We start from the raw sequence: 8,920 nt of genomic DNA, 5'->3' as shown, positions 1-8,920 counted from the left end.
ACGAGTAGAAAAGATTATTATGATTATTAGTTTGATGAAATTTTAAGGATATTATCGATGTTCCCATATTATTCGGCACCTGTGTGTGTGTTATTTGTCTGTTTCCTTAGTATATTTACTTTTATTTCTAATACAAATACAAATCGTGTTTTGGTAGAGTGCGCAGTTTTTTTTTTTATTCAGTATATGTATGTATGTATATATCAACATATATATATATATCATCGTTTAATGTCTGTTTTCCATGCTAGTATGGGTTGGATGGTAAAATGTTTGACGCTTACAGCACCTAGGTTTCCCAAGCGGTCACCCATCTAAGTACTAACTAGGCTTGACGTTGCTTAACTTCGGTGATCGGACGAGAACCGGTGCTTTCAACATGATATGGCCATAAGCATATATATATATAAAAATATATATATATCTCGATGTAAGTATATACATAGGTATGTGTGTGTGTGTACATATACACACACATGTATACTTCTATATATACGTACACACATTCACAAATGCACATGTGGCTTTTGCTAAATAGTTCTGTTCTCACCTGTTTTAACGAATGTATCCTTTGCTGGGAGTGGGGCCCCAGGAAGGCATCCTTATTTCCTTATTGTAAAAAGAAAAAAAACAAACAAAACAACAAAATGAAAATTCTTACATAATATCTGCTGCCAGATTCTATTGTGTGGAGGGGAGGGAGGGCTGGGGATTCTCTCGCCCCATTTCCCCACCCCACCGCGCTCCACCTAAACTACTCCTTCCAACACCTTATCTGGAATATATATATATAAATAAAACGTTTTTTTTTTAGCCCAAACAAATTACCTTTGCAAGGACTCCTGGCTCCTTTTAACACTCCCCTGGTAAGGGTTGGTGATAGAAGGGTAGGATTACCCCCTACACACCCCAGCCCGTCTTACCGACTCCCTCACTTGATATCCCCCCCACCGCCCACCCCCAACTCACTCTCTTTGCAATATCATATGCTCACTCATTTTCACACCTGCTCTTACACACACACACACAAACCAAATCCATAAATCACCTTTGTACTTTGCGTGTGAGTGTGTGTGCTTACATACTTGCATGTTTGGATATTTCATATATATATATATACACACACACACACACACACATAAATATATACACACACTTAATTGTAGTTAACAAGGCTACCATTGGTTTCATGCAAAGAAATCTTAGCAATTATCAGGCCTGCTTCACAAGGGACATTGGTACTTGCCTCCATCTTATGTATGTATATATTGTATGTATGAATATATATATATATATATGTACACACACACCCACACACTTTGTCATGTTTTGAGTTCTGTTTTCCCTGTTTGTACTATCAAACGTATTATGTATATATACACACTGAGGGTGTTTACATATGTACATATGAGTGTGTGTCCATGTATAAAGCTATAAATCTCTGTACATTGTCATCTGTTTTGTGTAAAAATTACCTCCTACCCCACCCATCAAGCACCCACACTGGTTAGGTCCCCTCCTCCCCCCAACACTACTGTTGTTTTTTTTTCTGATGGACAATCAAAAATCTCGACCCTCTCTCCCCTTCATCCACCCCCACCCCACCCCCCACTAGCAGTACCCTCCCTCTCATGATTTTTGTTCTGCCTTGTGTCCCTATGGGAAGAAGGGAGGGAGGGCAGTGGGGGTGAGCGATCACCAATCAATTCATTGTTGTATGAGTCTTGAGGCCCCAGGGTGGGAGGCACAGCTGCAGGTTAACCCATGAAGCTGGGGTGGCATGGCAGTCTCCTTGTTTCTGGTTTATTATTATCATCATGATTATTATTATTATTACTATCGTTATGTTTTGTTAATTAGTTTGTTGTGCTTTTGTGCCTAATTATTTGTTTGTTTGTTCTCTTAGCTCGTTAATTCGTTAATTCTGCGACTGACAATCATTTTTCTAGAACATCCATCTACAGATTCTTCACTCAGTCCTTCCATTGCTAACAGAGCAACTAAAAAAAAAAAAAAAAAAAAAAAAAGGGGGTTTGTAAAGGGGTGGGGTATAGATTTTTTTACTCTCTGTCTCATTATGCAATCTCTTATCCTTGTTAATATTGCTTCATTAATCAGCTCATTATCTTAATCGCCGTCGTCCACACCTCAAACGCTGTTTTTGAGGCCAAGAAAATATATTCGTTAGCCACTGTCTTTGCAATTTCAAATATCCCCCCTGGAAAATGAAGAAAGGGGCCAGAGAGGACTGTGAGTTCCTATCCTCTGCCTGCCCACTCCTTGGCTCCTGTCTTTTATTCCTTCCTCCTCTCTCTCTCTCTCATCTTCCTTCCAGCCTTCCATCCCTTGGTGCTGTATGAATGAATGGGACCCTTTGATCGAGTCTCTCATTTAAAAAAAAAAAAGAAAAATTCAAATTTAAACAGGGACAAAAATCAGGTGATGAACCCTTTTGGTGTCATGTCCTTAAAAACTCTAGACACACCTGGAATCTTACATCTTTGTGTAGTACAGGTAGTCTTAAACCGAATCCGGCAGGCAGGGCCTCTGTTACAGCTACTTCCATGAAACATAGTTAAACTTAACTAAAACCAAACAAAAAAAAAAAATTAAATATAACCACAGGCGCAGGAGTGGCTGTGTGGTAAGTAGCTTGTTTACCAACCACATGGTTCCGGGTTCAGTCCCACTGCGTGGCACCTTAGGCAAGTGTCTTCTACTATAGCCTCGGGCTGACCAAAGCCTTGTGAGTGGATTTGGTAGACGGAAACTGAAAGAAGACCGTCGTATATATGTATATATATATAAGCATGTGTGTGTTTGTGTGTCTGTGTTTGTCCCCCTAGCATTGTTTGACAACCGATGCTGGTGTGTTTATGTCCCCGTTACTTAGCGGTTCGGCAAAAGAGACCGATAGAATAAGTACTGGGCTTACAAAAGAATAAGTCCCGGGGTCGATCTGCTCGATTAAAGGCGGTGCTCCAGCATGGCCGCAGTCAAATGACTGAAACAAGTAAAGAGTTATTTCATTTTACAAAAATATCTCTGGCTGTACTTTTGAAGCAGTGATTTCCACCACATTGATCCGTATTTACAGCTATGTGGACTGAGCCAGCCACTTACAAATTTAAGTCATTGGATGCAGATGATGTTGTGCTGAAGACAAGATTTGAACTTCAGGCCACTGGATCTATAACACTTCAGCCTCAGATAAAATGCCCCCAACACACACACACATATTCATGTACATATATAAAGCAGGATGCAGGATGTAGCTACATACACTATTTGTAGAATAATTTTCTTAAAAGTTATTGACTATTTTGAAAACCAAAACCTTAGCGAAACAAAATGATTGAAACCGTTTTGGATGAAGTTTTTTTGCATGCAAGCGCATTTGTTCTTGAAACTTTCCAACGAAGGTGTGTTTGAGAAAAAAGTGCTTCCACACAAATGCAAGAACCTCATTCGAAAAATTTTGTGTGATTTTGCCCTGCTGAGATTCTGTCTAAATTTTAAGAAACTCTTTCGTCAAAATCTTTCATCAAATATATAATATACATACTTATGTATATTATGTATGTATGTACATATAATGTACATACATCACCGTGACTGACCAGACCATCAGATGTTGCTGCACTTCACTGGTCACAATGCGCTTCGAATTGTTTTAGCCTTCGAATGATGCCACCCTGCTGGCTAAGCGAGCAGGCCAACAGAAGAAAGAGTGAGAGAAAGTTCTGGCAAAAGAGTACAGCAGGGATCGCCATCACCCCTTGCTGGAGCCTCGTGGAGCTTTTAGGTGTTTTCCCTTAATAAACACCCGTAATGCCCGATCTGGGAATCGAAACAGCGATCCTACAGCCACGAGTCCGCTGCCCTAACCACTGGGCCATTGCGCCTCCACATACATACATACATACATAAATGAAAGGAACAAAGTGTGAGAATAGCTGTTTATTTCCATTTGTTGACAGTTATTTCATATATATATATATATATATATATATACATACACACATACGTACATACATAGATTTAAGGTCCTTATCAATCATGGTTGACTGTACTTGCACCTGTGAGTATGGGCCTGGGCAAGGTGTACTTTGTGGATGGCCAGCAAATGACCTTGCTAGCAAATCTCCGTCTGTGTTCCACTGATGTTGTCCAAGAGGAGAGCAAGCCAAGGGCTAATACACTCTGTCCCCAGTACGGCCACCTGCATTGCTGACCAACAGTCAAACACGCAGCACAGATTACAGCAAGGCAGCATTCAACCACACTCTTAATATCTCCACTAATCCACCATCCTGGAGATTATATATATAGGCGCAGGAGTGGCTGTGTGGTAAGTGGCTTGTTTACCAACCACATGGTTCCGGGTTCAGTCCCACTGCGTGGCACCTTGGGCAAGTGTCTTCTACTATAGCCTCGGGCCGACCAATGCCTTGTGAGTGGATTTGGTAGACAGAAACTGAAAGAAGCCTGTCGTATATATATATATATGCGTTTGTGTGTCTGTGTTTGTCCCCCTAGCATTGCTTGACAACCGATGCTGGTGTGTTTACGTCCCCGTCACTTAACGGTTCGGCAAAAGAGACCGATTGAATAAGTACTGGGCTTACAAAAGAATAAGTCCCGGGGTCGAGTTGCTCGACTAAAGGCGGTGCTCCAGCATGGCCGCAGTCAAATGACTGAAACAAGTAAAAGAGTAAACTTAGCAGTTCGGCAAAAGAGACCGATAGATTAAGTACAGGACTTACAAAAGTATAAGTCCCGGGGTCGAGTTGCTCGATTAAAGGCGGTGCTCCAGCATGGCCGCAGTCAAATGACTGAAACAAGTAAAAGAGAAAAGATATGTAGGTCCCGGAATGGTGTGCATTCTCTTTTGATGACCTCCTGAAGCTTATTGGTCACCCGGTCTGCAGAGTATCTGAATGACTGCGCTTGCATCGCTAAGTTGTTTCCAGTTCCCTATATATTAAGTACCAGTTATGCACTGGGGTCGATGTAATCGATTTAATCCGTTTGTCTGTCCTTGTTTGTCCCCTCTGTGTTTAGCCCCTTGTGGGTAGTAAAGAAATATATATATTAGATATACCCATTATATATATGTGTGTGTGGTAGTGTAAGCACTGCATCGCTGAAGGCTTTCTAACCACAAGGCCATGTGTTCAATCCCACTGCACAGCATCTCTTGGAAAATTTCCTTTTAAGATAGTGGCAAACCTGATGAGCAGAATCAGGTAGACGGAAACTGTGTGGAAGCTCGTCACGTATATCATACCTGGCTCCTTCTGTGGAGTATTCAGCCACATAGATAATTCCATGGGCAGGTAACTCTGTTGATTGTACAACTCAATTTTCCTCGTTAGAATTTATGGACATCCATATAATTGCTAATCTCAACTAGTTGCTTAACTACATAAGATGTTAATACCAACTATTATATGTGTGTGTGTATGTATATATATATATAATATTGTTGATGGTAGGCATATCTATATATAATATATCCGTCATCGTCATCATTTAATATCCATATCCTCTGCCGGCATAAGTCAGTCGGATGAGATCCAATGGGCCTAGGACTGCTTTGTGTTCCACTTGGTGTGGTTCCTTTGCTGGACGCCCTTCTTTGCTACACTTTCTTTACACTGTGTACAGGGTGCTTAGCAATCCTAATAACCTGCTGCTGGAACTAGATCGACACACGCTTCAGAATGAAGCATTTGCTGAGTACAGAGTATAAATATAAAATCAGATTAATGACAAAAAGGACAAGAAGTTGTGTAACGGACGTTTGTACCTTTGTCATTTCTTTAGTTATACTTGAGAAAAGGTATAAACAAGGGGCATTACGTATTTCTTTATGTAAAGCCCATTGTGAAAGCTTTTTCTAGTATATCACCCTGCGAAAAAAGCCCAGATTAACTGGGTAATGCAATCATGGATTTACAAAGTTGACCGGTGATGGACTTTGATTTTAAATCTTGCCATTGGATTATCTAGTTCCGTACGAATCTGAAAATGTTTTATTAGTCTTGTACATTTGTATCATCAGAGAGCTTATGAAGTATTTTACCTAGCTTGATAATCCCCCATTCTAATCCATATTTGTTTATGAATATATATATATATATATATGTATGTGTATATGTATGTGTGTATTAGGGTGGTGTTGAGCAACCGATCTGTCATTGTGTCATTGTATTTGGCATTTTGATCCTGTTTATGAATGCTTTGTGTGTCGGTATCGAGGTCAGATATTTTCTATTGCGTGCTGTCAGTTTGAGGTTCTTAGTTTCAGCGTATGCGTGCGTGCGTGTCTGTCTGTTTGTCCTCAAGAATATCTGCTGACGCTGACGCACTCTCGTTTCTGAATACGTTTTCCTTTGCTCTTTCTTACTCGGGTGCTATGGGTACTTTGGGCAATCAGTCGAAGAGCTTTCTCACTTCATCCCCTGTCACCCACCCACACACAATCAGACCCCCACCCCACCACACCTCCATGGTCAGTCATCACACACTCTCCCCCTGCTTCACCTGTATGAAAAAAACTGTGTACTTCTTGTCTGATTTATGTCTCCATTGAACAAGAGGTCATTATCCTGACGTGTACTGCTGTGTGTGAGGTATATATACACATATATATATATATATTATGAGTGTATAAAGATATCTACTGCTGTGTGTATAATGCCCTGCTTACTTTCAGCTAACATCCATATGTGTGTGTATATATGATTGATTGATTGATTGATTGATTCTAGTTTCAGCTCACGAGCTGTGGCCATGCTGGGGCACCGCCATTTATTTCTTAATACAGCAGGGATCGCCACCACCCCCTGCCGGAGCCTCGTGGAGCTTTAGGTGTTTTCGCTCAATAAACACTCACAACGCCTGGTCTGGGAATCGAAACCACGATCCTACGGCCGCGAGTCCGCTGCCCTAACCACTGGGCCATTGCGCCTCCACACCACACACACACACACACACCTATATCTATATATATTATATATATATATATATATTATATATATATATATCTATATATTATATATTATGAGCATGTCTGTAATATGCCTGGTGCGTATGTATATATATATATATGTGTGTGAGAACGTGTCCGTATATGTTTGCGTGCATGAAATGTTTAAATATTCAAAAATATGTTTCTTTACAGGTGTCATTGTGTATATGTGTGGTTGTGAGTATAAGTTTTTCATTATTGCTACATATCCAGGGGAGTTTTTATTCACATTTTTTTTCGTTGGGCAATTGCTGCATTAATTCTCGCATCTGCCACATCATCGTCATTAATATTATTATTATTATTATTATTATTATTATTTCCAATCTTTTAATCTTCTAATCCTGCCGAGGTTAACTTTGCCTTTCATCCCTTTGTGGAGGGGGGTCAAGGAATTATATTTCCCCCCCCCCCCGGGTCAAGAACTGGGGTTCATACTATTCACCAACTCCCTTCCCTCAAAACTGCTGGCTTTGCGCCTAACTCAGAAATCATCATCATCATCATCATCAGCATCATTATTATTATTATTATGAATTGAAATCCTGCCGAGGTCAACTTTGCCTTTCATCATATCCAGGATCGATAAAATAAAGTACCAGCTAACAACTGGGGTCAATGCAATTGACTAACCCTCACCCTTCAGAATTGCTGGCCTCAACCACTATCATTAGTATTATTATTATCATCATCATCATCATCATAGCAGCTGTTGCACGTCCTTCACGGACCGACTGTGACTCTTCTATGTAAAGTCAGTCTCTTAAGAAAGGCACTTAATCCTCTCCTCCACTCCCATGACCACCACCACCAATGGGAAAGGCATTGCAACCAAACATCACATTTCTCTTCATACTAAGTGTTTTTTTTTTGCTTTTTTTTTTTCAATGTGTCAGGCATACACGCCTCAGGAAAAAAAAATTAACATCATCATCATTATTATTATTATTATTATTATTATTATTATTATATTTCTTTGTTGTTTCTGAGAACCATATACATATACACACTTGTATTTATACATATGCACACACGTGTGTATGTGTTGTATATTTATTATATATACATATGTATGTTGCATGTATCACATATACATATATATACTTATGTATCATTGTATATGTGTGTATATATATATATCATTTTATATATATATATAATGTATCATTTTATATATATATATATGTATCATTATATATATATATGTAATCATTTTATATATGTATCATTATATATATATATATTATATATATATAATTATATTATATATATATATATATATGTGCCATTATATATATTATATATATATGTATCATTATTATATATATATATATATGTACATAATAATATTATAATATAGTATATATGTATCATTATATATATATATATTAGGTATCATTATATATATATATATGTATCATTATATATATTATATATAATGTATCATTATATATATATATATGTATCATTATATATATATAATATGTATCATTATATATAATATATATGTATCATTATATATATATATATATATATATGTATCATGATATATATATATATATATGTATCATTTATATATATATATATATATTATATATATAATATATAATATATCTATGTATCATTATATATATATATATATTATATATGTATCATTATATATATATATATATATATATGTATCATTATATTATAATATATATATGTATCATTATATATATATATATGTATCATTATATATATATATATGTATGTATACACACACACACTCACCCACACACATTTTTGCATCCACTGACTTCATGTGCATACTTTCAACAGTAAAATATATACACACTAATATACATACATATCATGGTGTACTCTCTTTGGAATATGGTGTTG

General features: G+C 37.6%; 1 non-coding gene across 1 annotated transcript; it reads right to left on the bottom strand.

The window, feature by feature from the left end:
- Nucleotides 1-277: 277 nt before the first annotated feature.
- On the bottom strand, nt 278-396 carry LOC115226246. The gene has a single exon (XR_003883014.1). It is a non-coding gene; the product is annotated as a 5S ribosomal RNA (ribosomal RNA).
- Between the last annotated feature and the right edge of the window lie 8,524 nt (nt 397-8,920).

This window comes from Octopus sinensis, linkage group LG29 (assembly GCF_006345805.1).
Source record: "Octopus sinensis linkage group LG29, ASM634580v1, whole genome shotgun sequence".
Classification (NCBI taxonomy): Eukaryota; Metazoa; Mollusca; class Cephalopoda; order Octopoda; family Octopodidae; genus Octopus; species Octopus sinensis.
This window is presented reverse-complemented; position numbering and strand designations above follow the sequence as displayed.